The following is a 16,168-nucleotide window of genomic DNA, read 5'->3' on the forward strand; positions in this document are numbered from 1 at the left end:
TGATTTTACAATTAGGAGGAATGCTGAAGTGTGTTTGGAAGAGTGATTAGAACTGAAATCAAAATAACCTGCTAAGACTTGACAACATTTATTCAAGAGTGTTTAGTTACACTTTTGTTTATACAGTATAGAGTATATACTAATAATTAGATATTATAGTGAAACTTTTGATAATATATAGCAGGGGTCCCCAATTCTGGTCCTGGAGGACCACAGTTGCTGCAGGTTTTCATTCTAACCCTTTTCTTAATTAGTGACCTGTTCTTGTTGCTAATTAACTTCTTTTGAATTAATTTTAATTAACTTTCTCTTGAAGAATCAGACCCCTTAATTGTTTCATTTTCCTTAATTAGCTGCCAAACAATAATGAGATAAAACATGAGCCAAAACATGACCAGCAAAATGTGCCAATCATACACTATCTGAAAATAAAGAAAATGAAGATTTCAAGAATGCTGATCTGCTCAGGTCCCAAAAACATTTTATCAGTGCTCTTAGAAAAGAGAAAATCAACAATTTTAGAAATGTATGCTACTGCACAATGAGAGCAGCCTCAAGCCTCCGGTTTAATTAACGACAAGACTCGGTGCCTAATTAAGCAACTGGCTGGAGTTTATTGGTGGGAGTTTGAGGCCCTGACTTAGTTGGACTTCAGTTGGCTCACTTATTTCACATTTCATTTCTATTTGGGTGCCATTTAAGGAAAGAAATGAAGCAATTCAGAGGAGCGCTAAAGAAATTCAGGGAAACAAATATTAAAAAAAAAAGGACAATTAAAATTAATTCTTAAGAAGTTAATTAGCAGAAAACAGGTTACTAATTAAGAAAAGGGTTTAAATGAAAACCTGACATATAGTATATACCTCTAATATGTGTTTTTAGAAATCACAGCATACAGGACAGAATTCTTAAGGAGTGGAGCATTATATATAATGTATAACATATAATATCTCTATCTATATATATATATATATATCTATCTCTATATATAGGGTGGTCCAGATCTAATTATGCAATTTTCATTACACTATAACTTATTAAGTTTATTACATAGAGAATTCACAACTGAATGGAGGACAAGTGGGACATTACATGGAAAATCAGTGAATTAATTCAATGTAAGTCCATTTTTGTCGATTACAAGATCCATCCATCCATCCATTTTCTAACCCGCTGAATCCGAATACAGGGTCACGGGGGTCTGCTGGAGCCAATCCCAGCCAACACAGGGCACAAGGCAGGAACCAATCCTGGGCAGGGTGCCAACCCACCGCAGGACACACACAAACACACCCACACACCAAGCATGAATTTAGAATCGCCAATCCACCTAACCTGCATGTCTTTGGATTGTGGGAGGAAACCGGAGCGCCCGGAGGAAACCCACGCAGACACGGGAGAACATGCAAACTCCACGCAGGGAGGACCCGGGAAGCGAACCCGGGTCTCCTAACTGCGAGGCAGCAGCGCTACCACTGCGCCACCGTGCCGCCCTTCTATTACAAGATATTTCGAACAATTCTTTTGTCTTGCATTGTATTCCCTGCATTGCATTTAAAGTTGCATAATTAAATCTGGACCACCCTATATATATACATATAATATATATATACACATATAATATATATATATACACATAAAATATATATATATACACATATAATATAACATACATATAAAAAAATAATATATATATATATATATATATATATATATATATATATATATATATATATATACGTAGGGTTGTCACAAGAACAGTACTAGCTTATTTTTGTTTTACAGTATCTGGAGTAAAAGTTGGTACTGCACTCATGCATAAATGTAAGTATACAAATTATTCCAAGAGGCACAATAATAAGTGAGAAAAAACTGAGTAAAAACACAAGGCTGAAGTTAGTTACTTATTCGGCTAGCTGCTTATATGCAAAGGTGACTCAAAGTGATAGTGCTGCTGATAAAGCATTGCTTACAAATATCTGGTGTTTGAGGCAGGAGTATTTCAATGCAATTGCAGGGATCATGCTTATTTAAACAAAAAAAGCAAAAAAAAAAGCTAAAACAAATATCTACACCCATACCCAGGCTTTAATTATTGACACATTTACCCCATTAAAGTGTTACTTCAGAAATAGATTTGTGTGTAGTTTGACAGTGCTAGGATGTAATCGATCAGATGTGAGTTGCAGTCATTGGACTTGTAGTTTCACAAAGTTGTAAAAGGAGACAAAATGATAATGAAATTAATTACTTTTTAATACTGTGCTCTACATAGTACCTAAAAGCCTTTGCATTCATCATCTAAATGACACAAGCAGGTCTACAGATTTAAATTTAAGCATCCATTTTTTTATTTTATTGATTTTATTATAATCAAATAGCATTTCATGCAAATAACTAAAGTTTTACAAAAAATAGGTTTGAAACAAATCAACCCCCACCCCTCTCCATCCATTTTCGAACTGATTTATCCAGTTCAGGGTTGTGGTGGACCCTCACAATAAAATGAGCTGCTCAATTTGTTAATACCAAAATAAAAAATAAAAAATTACAGCTGCAAAGCACAACGCACTGCAATTATACCAGTTAGCAGGGTGGGAAAAACAACATAGCTAAATACAAATAGCAAATAATAAATGTGTCATTCACTTGGTTTTTGAAGCCAAACTAATGCTCATTAGTATAACGTATTAAATTTAATGAATGTATTGAAAGTACATTTGTCACACATTTCAATGGCGCGTTGGTGAATGTAATGCAGTCTACCAGTTAAACTGCAAGTCCAATTAATATTCTAATTCTGGATTTGTACACAGCCTAAATAATATCAAAGTTTTATCAGTTATATAAGATACATTGAAAACAACACAACAATTGTGTTTATGGAAAATCAGATACAATGGATTAATGTAAAACTACTCAGTCTGAATTTACAAAGTTTGGACAAATAAAAAAAAAAGTATAGGTTTTGAAAAGTAAAGTACTTTGAGTTTATTTTCTGAATTATCTTGGAATTCACTAGTTTAACAGTACAGATATTATAAAGTTTGAATTTTTATTTTGACAATTGGTTTTGAAGCCAATTTTGCTTTTCAGTTACTGGAGGGAAAATGTATAGAATAAATCGGGAATGTGCACATTGTCAGATAAATAAGGCTGCCCATGATGATGTCATCTTTATAAACCCTATCCTCAAATACTCCCAAATTTATAAAATTCTCCTCATTAAAGGATGTAAATTCCCCAATAATAGTTCAAGGCAATTTGCAGTTTATCACAAAGAATTATCCCAAGAATACCTCACCTTTAGCATCTCTTGATTTATGAAGTAATGAATAACCTGGTTATGCTTTTAATGAGGCAATAGTGTCGGGTTTACTAAGCCAGGTTTCAGTGAGAGAACACAAATCAGATTTTGTACTTAATATAATTTACCAAAGCAGCTGTTTTTCCCAAGAGCAAATATTTAGTAAGCAGTATTTTAAACTGCAAGAATGTTTCTAAACTGGTGCTGTATTTATTCTTTAATTTGAATTAAATTACTAATATAGTTACCCTTAGTCGAGGATCTGATTTAAACTCTTCACCTATGCTCTTTGTCTTTTAATTACCAAGCGATTTAGGTTTTGCTTCAATACTACATTTATAAGATGCCCCAACACAGGGATTCTGAGTAACAGCTACAGAACAGTAACAGGTGGGATAGAAAGTCTGAAATTTAGGTTTCCCAAGGCTGCAGCTTGGATTATGCTCTAATCAGTCCGTCAGACAGTTTTGCTGCCATATTTTGAGATAACACAAAAAAATCTCCTCCAGTTAGAATGAAGACCATCTCTTGAAAAATTCAGGGCTTCCCCAGAAAATATCCCAATGGTTTGAAAAGGGTATCCTTTTATTTGCATAACTGGTTTCTAACTAGTAGTGAAGGGAATGCGATCTGCTCTAAATTACATCCCCGCTATATAATCTTGGTATGGGGTCAGTCACCCATTAAATTCCGACATTTTGTTTTAGCTTTGCTGCATAAAGATATGAAGTTTCTCTTTATTAAATCAGGTCACTGCAAACAGTTATTGTTTGGGCCAACAATAAAGCAGACACTTCATTGTCAACCAGGAAGTCAATTTAGCCTCAATGTTGTATACCTGCACCCCCGTGAGGTATTTAACTTTAACTGGATTAACATAGTTTGGAATTCTAACATTCCAAAATAAGGAGTTGCAAATTAAGAGCAATTCGTTGTTCTTGGCCTTGGCATTTGCTGCTGAGCACTGAGAATCTGTTCTGATTCCAAATTGGTGACCTGGATGCTGAGGGACTAAATTTTGACTTCTTAGACCCCCGTCTTATTGTTATACACTCGCTCTGTGGCTGAATTGATGCTGCTGATTTTATCCGCATACGAACTATAGTGGGCCATGAAGAGACTCAATCTGAATAAACATAAACAAATTGTCATAACAAACCGAGTCAATCCAATTTTAGTTTGCCTAATCCCTATCAGGTTCCCAACACATTCCTCCAAGGCACATATTTTCCTGACCAACTTTAAGTAAACTACACATTTTTGGCATGTGAAGAGCTGTTTAATTTTGGACAGAAACACTAACCTATATATACTGCAGGACACAAAACATATAAATGTGCCATTGACAGGCAGAGAACATATTCAACTTAAGTATTGAGTTCATGTTTATCATTATGTATGGAGAACCTTTGGTGCTTTCTGAGTTCAGCTAGTTCACTGGGAGACCCTCACTTTCAGGCTTTCACCAACTGCTTATGATCAGCTTCGTGCTGTTGGGTTTCTTCTTCTCATCAAATGTCAGCTTTTACTCCAGTTGCAATGTTTCTTTACTAACAGATTGAATTTTTTTTTTCTTTTTACTTAATGCTGTAAAACACTCCATGTATATGTCAGACAATGCTGTGCTTTGCTTCTGCTGCTGCTTGTGCTTCACTTCTGTTGAACAGAACATAACACCGGAACAGCAAGGTATGGAATATCAAATGTTAAGAACATAGAGTTTAAGATCCTTCAACAATCTATTTTGAGAGATAGTGAAAGAAAGAGGAGAAGGAAGAGAAACTGAAAAATGTTTTAACATTATTCATACACCAAATAATTTTCACAATATCGGGCATTTTCAGGTATGAATGTAAATAGAAAAATAAATAAATAAGTAAGAATACAAATAAAAACACATTAACAGGTTTAGCTTTTCATCAGTTTGCAGACTCAGCACTTTTGTCAGTTTCACAATAAACTTCACCTGTTGCTCAGCAGACATACTGCTGGCTCCGTAACTATGCAAGGTACTTATTGCTTCATTGTCAAATTACCAATCCAAAGCATAACAGCATTCTGTCCAGGTATGCACATTCTATTTAATTTATCGGAGCATCAAAGAACAATTTTATTTTTCAAGAAGGATTTCTCAGTACTGTCCAAAGTGACAACAAAAGGCTAATACCTGAGAATTCAGTTCAAACATTTTTCACTCATGATCTGCTCTCCACAAAGCATTTCACTTTAAGATTTTGTTGAGAGCACATTTCAAATTAAAGCGGTTGAATTATGCCCTGATATACAGTACAATAAGGTTTAATCAGATGTATCAGAAGCACTATGTAAGGAACTGAGTACTTGTATTTTGTTCCCAGGGCTAATATTATTAGTTCACTGGCGCTCCTTGCTCTTGAACATGCTACATAAAACCGTCCTGTCATTGATCAAATTTTGCTTTTCCTATGGTAATGAGTAGGAATAATTGGAATACTGGGGTGGGTATAAATATAATCTCACCCTGTAGCAGACCCTGTAAAATTGGTACATATAACACATATTTGAAAGGAACACTTTGAATCTCTAATCTTGAACCATTACAAAGTCAGAGGATTTGGATCAAAAGCAATATATACTGAATTGTGGTCTCCTTTAGTTATTTATTTAAAGCTTTAACATTTACAGGCTGTGTATTTATGTGCCCCATGGAATGAAATCAAAGTTTTAAGCATTATGCAGAAAAAAACAGGTGAAAGGAAATTCTCATGAACTATGGAGAATATGCATTTCCTCTAAGTTCTGTCTGTGGGGGACACCTTTAGTGCATTGTGTAAGTATTTAACCTGCCCAAGATATGCTATCATTGCTGGCTTGTGTTGTATATAGGTTTTGAAGGGGGCTAGTAGATTGTACCGACGATTAACGGTTTCTACTTTGCAAATGAGAGCGAAGCACTACATAGTAGTCTTATCTTGAAGGGAACAGCACAGTTCTCCACGATATTGTATGTATTTTGCCACTAAGCCGCCCCTCCTAATCTTTCTTATTTCTGAACTTTATGTATATAAGATTGACAATACAATCTTACATTCACATGAGGCCAGGCATTGTCCTGCACCAGGAGGTACAAAATGTGCAGACTACAAGAGGAATAGTCTTATGAGGAATTATGACAGAACAAAAACAGTAAATGGTAAAACAAAACTGCTAATGCAACCAAAATCTTCAGCAATATTTAACATTTCAGTTTACTTTTCTTTTGTCAGAGATGGAATATCGGCAGAAAAAAAATAATTTGTCTAGATAATAGAAAAGCAATATGGCTCCACGCCATTGTAATGTATGGGGGATAGTGAGCATGTTCCATCTCTGTAGACAAATGGATGGACCTCAAATGATATTTGCAACTGGAGCTCAACAGTGTATTAGCAACTTTTGACTGTGAATAGCAAATCTGAGACATTGTCATCATGATGTGTATTTCCTAAATGCATTCAAGGCCTTCAAGATCCACCTCAAAACTTCCACCACTTCACCCCCTCATAATATAAGCTGTCAGTTCACTTCTATTATACAGTATGCCTGAACAACATTAAGGAAAGTAAAATATAAACGGATAAAAACAGGTGAGAAGGAGGTAAGGTAAAATGAGAACTCACCAGAGATCCTCTCAGTAGAGAGGAACAAATCCCTGCCTACCACCACCCACAATCTGTTCATCCTAGAGAAGGAGCACATAGCTCCATGGGGAATAACACTGACTTCATAAAGGGCTAACAAACAATTAGCGGCTGCCAGCATGGCTTTGACGGAGGGCTAATTGCTGACTGCTATTTAACACAAGATCAGCCCATGTGGGGTAACTGGGCTGTTGTGTAGCAGAGAGTAGCCAGGGGGCATAAAGTAGCAGACAATGAAAGGCTTTGCAGGCCATTCAGGTGCTACAATGTAGGTCCAAATCAGGAGCTTAATTTGTCGCTGCTTTCAAACTGAGCGTGACGAGCCCTCTCGTGATGAATAAGGGCCAAGAAACACTGTCAGCCTTCACAAAAAATAACAAAGCAAAGTAATTTCCTCCAACTAGCATCAGGCACACTCAGTCAGCAATGTACAAAGGCAAAAGCCTATAAAGATGAAAATTAAAAAGCATCTGAATGAGACCGCACACTCAGTTTATAGGAAGTCTGTCCAGCTTGCTCTGTAACACCTGGCAGTCAGCTAAACTGGGCTAAGCACTTCAAGTCATTTACATTGATACAGTAGTGAACGTATTCAGGAAACGTTTAAAAACGTTTACTTGTGAGAATTAAAACAACTTGCAACTTTAAAATATCAGGCTACATGGTCGATATTACAAAAGAAGACATTTCTAAACACTTCATTTGTGGAACAGAACAGGTATTTTTCTTATTAATACAGATGAAAACTAAGACTATTATGTAAACCTTAAAAGTTTTAATACCACTAGCTGATTTTACAGGTTAGGGATAGAATGGCATCCTGTCCAAGGTTAGCTGGGACTTACATTGACTTCATGATCCTGCTTCAGGAAAAACAAATCTACAAACGAAAAAATGCTTAGTAACTAGGCAATCACCATTTAGAAATAATTTTTCAAAGTTTGTATTGCAGCATATTCAATATTTTGCACAAGCCTCAGAGAAAGACTTTACAAAGAATCTATATATATATAATTCACTAAGGCAAGACAGCCATGGAAAGCACGCCGGAAGGGGAGTGGATTCACTAAGCCGCCGACAAGTAAGACACCTATGGCGCACGCAGGAAGGAGCCACGCCGGAGGTGAATCTCCATATGCTGTGTGTAAAACGGTTTGCGAGGGGTATCCCATGGGATCCTTAAAACAATCCTTTACAACTGAGCTCAAAACACAATGAACTAAGCAGTCTTTAAAAAACGAGTTTTCGGTTACGACGCACGACCGCGTGCACCATAGCAAACTGTTTTACACACTACATACAGCAATTCGCATCCGCGACAAACATGCGTCTTCTTAGATGCTCCTGCAGGAACACGGAAAGTCTACGTGAGTCACAGGTGCATCTGGACTGTGCAAAGACGACAACGACTCAAGTGACGAGTTGGAAGTGGGCACATGAGTGATGGCGGTCCGCCAGTTTTCAATCAGGGACGATTGTGTGTTGGTTCATTCCGTGCATTGTTACAATGTTGCTTTTCTTGCTGATTTATTACATTACCAATTTTTCAAATGTTAATTTTCTCCCTGTGCTGAAAAATCATTAAAAAACTGGCCTGACTATGCAGCATATGGTACGCCGCGGGTTGGCCAATCTAATATAAAACGTATATATCAATGCATGTTGTATCCTTATCCAATTAAATAAATTTCCAATATTCAAATTAGAATATTCCCAAAGTATGAATATTCACAACAGTTCTTTGTCAACACACCTATAGTGTTTGCCTATACATAAGCACACACTTCAGTATCTAACAAGATAGATAGATAGATAGATAGATAGATAGATAGATAGATAGATAGATAGATAGATAGATAGATAGATAGATACTTTATTAATATTCTCAAACCCACCACAGCCTACCCTAGCATATTTGGGTGCATTATGTGGTGCCAATCTTTGTCACACTGTGAGTCACCAATCAACCTGATTTCTGCATATTGCAGGTGTGTGAGGAAGAGTGAGAAAAAGGAGCAAAGCCAGAGAGAAAAGAAGAACATGCAAACTCCACACAGACAACAAAACAGACAAAAGGTTGAATTTCTTGGTGTTGAGATAGCATTGCTAACCATTACATCACCGTGCTGTGCTTCAGAAAAAATAATATATCAAAGTCACATGGTGATTTCCTATGGTGGGCTGGCGCCCTGCCTGGGGTTTGTTTCCTGCCTTGCGCCCTGTGTTGGTTGAGATTGGCTCCAGCAGACCCCCGTGACCCTGTAGCTAGGATATAGCAGGTTGGATAATGGATGGATGGATGGATGGACGGACATGGTGGTTTCTACCTCACAGAATCCTGGGTCTGCTCAATACTTCATCTGTGTGAAGCCTGCCTATTCTCACCAAGTCTGCATGAGCTTCCCTGCATGTACAGTACGTAAATGTGACTTTTGCCCAGGGGTACAGAAATGCATGGATACATTCATAAAGCCTGACTTTTTTCAAATCTGCTTAATCCAAATTCAGATTGCTAGAGCTGAAGCCAATTCTGCCAGCAATGAATGTACAAAAAGAAATGTTCCTAGACAGGGCACCTGTACAGTAAAAGGCCCACTCGTACACATACCATTATCCTTAACTGTACCTCTTTGAGGATGAGGCAAAAATCCATGAAGACATGTGGAGGTGCAAACTCCTCAAAGATAATGACTGGTTGTGGGATTTGACCTCAGGATGCCGGATCTATGAGACAGCAAACCTTTGCTACTATGCCAGATAGTTTAACAAAACCCCCAGTAAGGCAGGTCTGGAAACACATTTGAAATAAAACACACACATTCACTTTCCAAACCCATTCATATTAGAAGACTGTTGCCTATCAAATCTGAATTAAGCAGAATACAGTAATCAGCCCTGAATAAGACTTAAGCTAATCAGAGGGCTGATCGAAATCCAAGTAGCCCTCATGTTCTGAACAGGTCTTGTTCAAGCTGATTTTCACAACCCAGTTTTGTAGGTAAGCCAGAATATGAACTGAAAATACATAATGCTTTATTAATTTTACTGAAAAACATTTCAAACATAATAAAATAACAGTAAAGCAATATTACTGTAGTTTAAACAACAAAACCACATTTAAACTAAAATGAACCATGAGTATGTGCAGTATGTTTACCTTATGCTTAAGCAACCTGCAGTTTTTGATAATCATGAATATAGCGGGTTGGATGGAAGTACCTCAGATTTAGAAAAGGCGTAATGATGCCTTGAAAGGCCACCTTTAATTGATGATTGATTCCTCAGTACAGAAGCCCCATCTTTGCTGAGGGATCACTACAGCTGGCAATGAATGTAGTTGACAGATCTCATGAGCTTGAGAATGTTAGATTACATAATTAGAAATTGCAGGATATGAAAAATCATACAACTGCCATCTGACTTTCCAGCATTCTTACAAAGTATCCCAAAATTGCCACATTCTGAAAGCCAATATCGAGCATGCCTGACAGCTCTAGTGATTATCAAAAGGTTTTTAAATTATAATAGGTTCAGTCTCAATCTCAGTTTTTTTGTGTTAATTTTTTGCAATTCTCACGGTGTGAAAACCAACATATTAGACAAACCCACCACTATCCTGGTTGTGTAGGCAAGAACACTCACTTTCCCTGTTTACTTGCAGCTGGATTGCATGTAATGTACTTCAGCCTGTGTGCTCATTGATTGTTTACTCTCACACGCACAAAAGGCCACCACTGCAACTTAAGATAAAATCAAACTTGACTGATTTTTTCAGCGTAAGTAAAATGCTCAGTTGCAAGGGATGTCAAACTACAGTGAATGTCTGATAGTAATGGAAGCACGCCACGACTGATTCCGACTCACTAAGACTAAGTAAATGAAGTCTGTGACTAGAAATCTTTGCAAAAGTTACGTAGTATAATGATGGCTTAAGATTGTCACCTCCACCACGCAACACATTTACTCCCAAAGACGGCAGAGCTGTGAGGCATTATTAGGATGCTGGGAATTAGCAGGCAGCTGCCTATCTCTTTCAATATTTATGCCAGAGATTATATTGTGGCCGCAAGTGCGGGTTTTGCTGATGGATCGCTAAGAAGGTCACCTCTCCCTCCCAACTGCTGTATTGCTCGAGATGGCATGGCTGTGATATGCGCAGTTGCCACTAGTGATGCTTCAGTCCATCGGCCGCCACCCAATACAAAAGACTCCATCCAGGATTGGTAAATTGATCGATCACAAAAAGCGATTTTCTTAGTCCCTGCTTTACAGTATTTTAATTAAATGTGCAAGACATTTTAGCTCAGGACACATTAGTTTTGTTTCACAGATTGCTGCAACTTAACATTATTTGGTAATGTTATTATGATGATTTTATAGGTGATTCATTCCAGGTTAATTTGCAATTGCTGCAAATTATGATGCCACATCAGCACAAAACTCTAAAATTGAATTTACTTTATTAAAACATGGATTTGAATAAATGTGTACCAACAAGAAACCTTTTTTTAGCAAACTAGAAATTACTAATAACTTTGACCCACTCAAGCATAGTGTTCTCAGCTCCACCATCTTATGAACAAAAAAACAACTTTGTGGCATGGATTTAGCACATATTTTGCCTTTTATTATCATACATGCAAGCAACATACACAAAAAAAATAAAGCTGAGTGCAGATTGATACTGCGAGCTTGCAATGTGTGATGTGCATGCAGAATGATGGCACAGGCTTCCTATTGTAATGATACTTAATGTGGAAAGATATGAAAGGAGGACAATGTGGGTTGCAGAGATATTAAAAACAAAGATGTATTCTTCTTTAAGGTTACAATAAAGATTTTAAAAAGGGAATAGTGTTTTTAAGCGATGTTAGAATAAAAAAATAAAATAAATTATAACTATAATATCCTTGACTTTTGCTCAGGTGTTTCATTTGGCTCCAAAGCACACTTGTCACTCTATTGTGACTTGCCGACTTTTGCCCCTTTCTGTCCCAATCAATGCCTGCTGACCTCTTCCATATCCTGCAGTCTGCTCCACCTCCTGTTTTTAATTTTCCTGTCTCTTTACATAAAAAAAAACAAAAATGGGACACTCTCTTCTTTAAAAGTCATTGGTTGCTGGGAGCTCAGCCCTAAGTTTCTTTCGGCGATTTTAGTTTGCACAGGCTTAAGTCCATAGATGTTAACCTTCATACTGGTTGGTGCCAAAAACAATGCTGAGTCAATCGCTTAAGCTTATAGATGTGCCACTTGATACCCGAGATACTATACTATTTACTTGTAGGCAGTGGTTTTTAAGTTTCAAGCATCACTTCGAGCACTCAAGAGTCTGTGAGCACCACGGTGGAGCAGTGCTACAAATATATCTGCACTCTTCCAAGTTAAACTCTGCGAGTGACACACTGATCAGGCTGCCTTTCCTCGACTACAACTCACTCTTGCTAACTAGCTAAGCACAGGAATTTCACATGCCTACTGTTGCAAATATGAGTGGCTAACAGAGTTTAATGAAAATAGTAAATTTTGGCACTATGAGGAAATTTCTGCAAATATTTGGAGCCAATCAATGCTGTGTCCAGCCAGTCAGCCATGGATAATATCATCCATCATCAACTCAGTCCTAGTAAGAAATAAGTACTGCATAATTAAAATTGTAATCCATATTTATAGTTACAGTATACCTCAAGAATTAGGAATGTTTAGGTGGTATACCATAAGAAAAAACACAACCTGTATAAATCTAGTAAATGTATACTGTATTTTAAAAGTAAAAAAAAATATCAATAAGTGCATGTACATTTACATTTAAGCAGTGTTTAACTGCCAATATCAACTAATTGAATTAATGTATGAAAATATATATTTTAATTAGACAAATGGTGAAAACATCATTAATGCAGCAACCTAAATTCTGAATTAAAATAAACGTCTTGAAGACACCCTCTCACACTACTCATTAGCATTAATATCCTTATTGAAAGTGTAATTCTTTTAATTTGACCTGTGTGACACTTTTTGGTTTCAAAACCAGGGTGTATGTTTATAAGAGCTTTAATATCTAAACTTTTCCATTATAGATTTATATCTTGCTGCTATTACTCTATTTTAATAAATACTGCTTTGCATTAAACTTCTATACTTTGCACATCTTGGAAGTCTGAGGTAATAACATTCTATACAGTGGGATGCAAAAGTTTGGGCAACCTTGTTAATAGTCATTATTTTCCTGTATAAATTGTTGGCTGTTACAATAAGAAATGTCAGTTAAATATATCATATAGGAGACACACACAGTGATATTTGAGAAGTGAAATAAAAAGTTTATTGGATTTACAGAAAGTGTGCAATAATTGTTCAAACAAAATCAGGCAAGTGCATAAATTTGGGCACCACAAAAAAGAAATGAAATCAATATTTAGTAGATCCGCCTTTTGCAGAAATTACAGCCTCTAAACGCTTCCTGTAGGTTCCAATGAGAGTTTGGATTGTGGTTGAAGGTATTTTGGACCATTCCTCTTTACAAAACATCTCTAGCTCATTCAGGTTTGATGGCTTCCGAGCATGGACAGCTCTAACAACATCAAACAGCGGTTACGGCAAGCCAGCGTCAAATATAGCCTCTTGTGTCCGGCAAAACTTAAAGTGGAATGGCAGGGTCAATTCTATGTCTTCGCTAGCAAGGAAGAAACAGAAAAGGAATTAAGAAAGCTGATCCCGGGACAATTCTGACACATAATAGTGAGTCATGGCGGCTAATGATAAAGCAAGGATTAATAATCTACTGTCTGATCTATTCGTTTTAAAATACGGGTTTATATCAGCATATATTCTCATATATTCTCATTATTACTTAGTATTACTAGGGTGCTACCTGTTTATGTTTTATTGTGCTTAATTACTTTTTCTTCTAATTACTTCATCTCTACCCTAAACGAGACTGTTCAATATCATACCCTTGGTTTATTGTTATTGCTATTACTGCATTAAGACTTGTTATGCTTATTTTGGACACATCTTTAACACCATCACCCGGGTTTATTATCTGGGTGTATCATCTTAATGCACTAAAATTGCTGAAGACTATATATATATATATTTTAAGTGCAAAATTCTTTTTTTTCTTTTTAAAGACTATATTGGTAACAGATATCTCTATCTTTTAACCCTAAAGCGCTGCTGCATTGGGGCTTGTTATGCTTTGGACGTGCTCTGTCTCTGGGTATGTCAGAGGACTGGGACTGTGTGAAGTGGGTTTTAGCCTCACTTGGGAAAGGCAAAAAGGGAGGGTGGGGGGTTTAAGGGGGGGAGAGAAAGAGAGCAGGCTTGATCTATACCTAATCTATATTAATCTTTATAATTATAACTACCAACGTAATAATAAGCTGCATGGCAACAACTCTAGGGGAATAGGAAATTAAGACCTAAACTGTCTCACTTCCAGTCAAGACTATAAAATGACATCAAAAACTCAGAATCAGTGTCTCCATGATGGGACAGTTAACTTCGTAAGCTGGAATGTTAAAGGCCTGAATCACGAATTAAAGAGAAAGAAAGTACTTCTCACCTAACAGGTCTAAATGCTAAAATAGTATTTTTACAGGAAACCCACTTACTAAGCAAGGATCAGTTCCGCTGCAAAAGACTGGACTGGCCAAATGTTCCATTCTAGTTTTACAAAGAAAACTAGAGGGTGGGAATTCTCATACATAGAACAGTACCATTTGTAGCATCAGATGTAGTATTGGATCCTGAAGGGAGATATGTGATGGTCATGGGAGACTTATCTAACTGTAAAATGATTTTGATAAATGTTTATGCACCTAATGTTGATGATAAGGAATTTATACAAAATTTATTTGCATCCATTCCCAATCTGAACACTCATAAAGTTATAATGGCTGGGGACTTTAATTGTGTTCTAAATCCACTTTTAGATAGGACTTCCTCCACAGGGGAACGCATCTAACACCGCAAAGATAATTACAAAGTTTATAACTGATCACAACTTATCAGATCCCTGGAAGTTTTTAAACCCAAATTCAAGAACATATTCTTTCTACTCACCAGTACATCATTGCTACTCAAGGATTGATTACTTCTTTATAGACAATAACTTCTTGCCTAAGATTAAATCTTGTAAATACGATGCTATTGTTATTTCTGACCATGCACCTATGATCTTGGAGCTGAAATTACTAAGCCCCATACACTCACCCCAGATGGCCTCAAACCGCTTCTATTAGCTGACGAGAATTGTACTGAATTTATATCCAAACAAATCAAATTCTTTCTAGAGACAAATACATCCCCTGAGATCTCTGCAGGAATACTCTGGGAAACTCTTAAGGCCTTCTTAAGAGGACAGATTATCTCATATCTTTCCCACAGAAATAAATCCGAAGCCAAGAAAGTAGCAGAGATAAAAAGCGAAATTACTAAAATAGATGAAGAACATGCCAGACTACCAAGCGAGACTCTACATAGGAGGAGGCAGGCTCTACATTCAGAATTAAACCTCTTGACAACTAAAGAAACTGAACAACTAATTTACAAATCCAGACATCATTATTATGAACATGGAGAGAAAGCTAATAAGCTTTTAGCGCAACAAATTCACAAGCAAGAAGTGCGCAACGCAATCTCGTAATCACTAACACTAACGGAGATAAAATCATCGAACACAAAAATATAATGCACACTTTCAGAGACTACTATAAATCCCTATATACTACTGAGTTTAAAGAAGACAATACAATCTAATGCATTTCTGGATACATTACAGATACCACAAATAGACGCTTTTAGTGTGGAGGAACTGATAAACCTCTGGCATTATCAGAATTACTAGATGCTATAAAGTCACTCCAAGGTGGAAAGCAGCAGGCCCTGATGGCTACCCTGCAGAGTTTTACAAGAAATTCTCCGCTCAGCTAGCTCCCTCCTATTAGCAACATTTACAGAAGCCAGAGATAACCAATCTCTTCCACAAACCTTTCGCCAAGCACTAATCACTGTCTTTCCAAAACAAAATAAGGACTTATTACAATGTGCATCATACAGACCAATTTCACTTCTGAATAACGACGTTAAAATACTCTCTAAAATCATAGCTAGAAGGATGGAGAAAGTGCTCCCTCGTAATATCACAAGACCAAACTGGATTTATTAGGGGCCGCACTTATCTTCAAATCTTCGAGCC

This window comes from Polypterus senegalus, chromosome 11, assembly GCF_016835505.1.
Source record: "Polypterus senegalus isolate Bchr_013 chromosome 11, ASM1683550v1, whole genome shotgun sequence".
Taxonomy (NCBI): Eukaryota; Metazoa; Chordata; class Cladistia; order Polypteriformes; family Polypteridae; genus Polypterus; species Polypterus senegalus.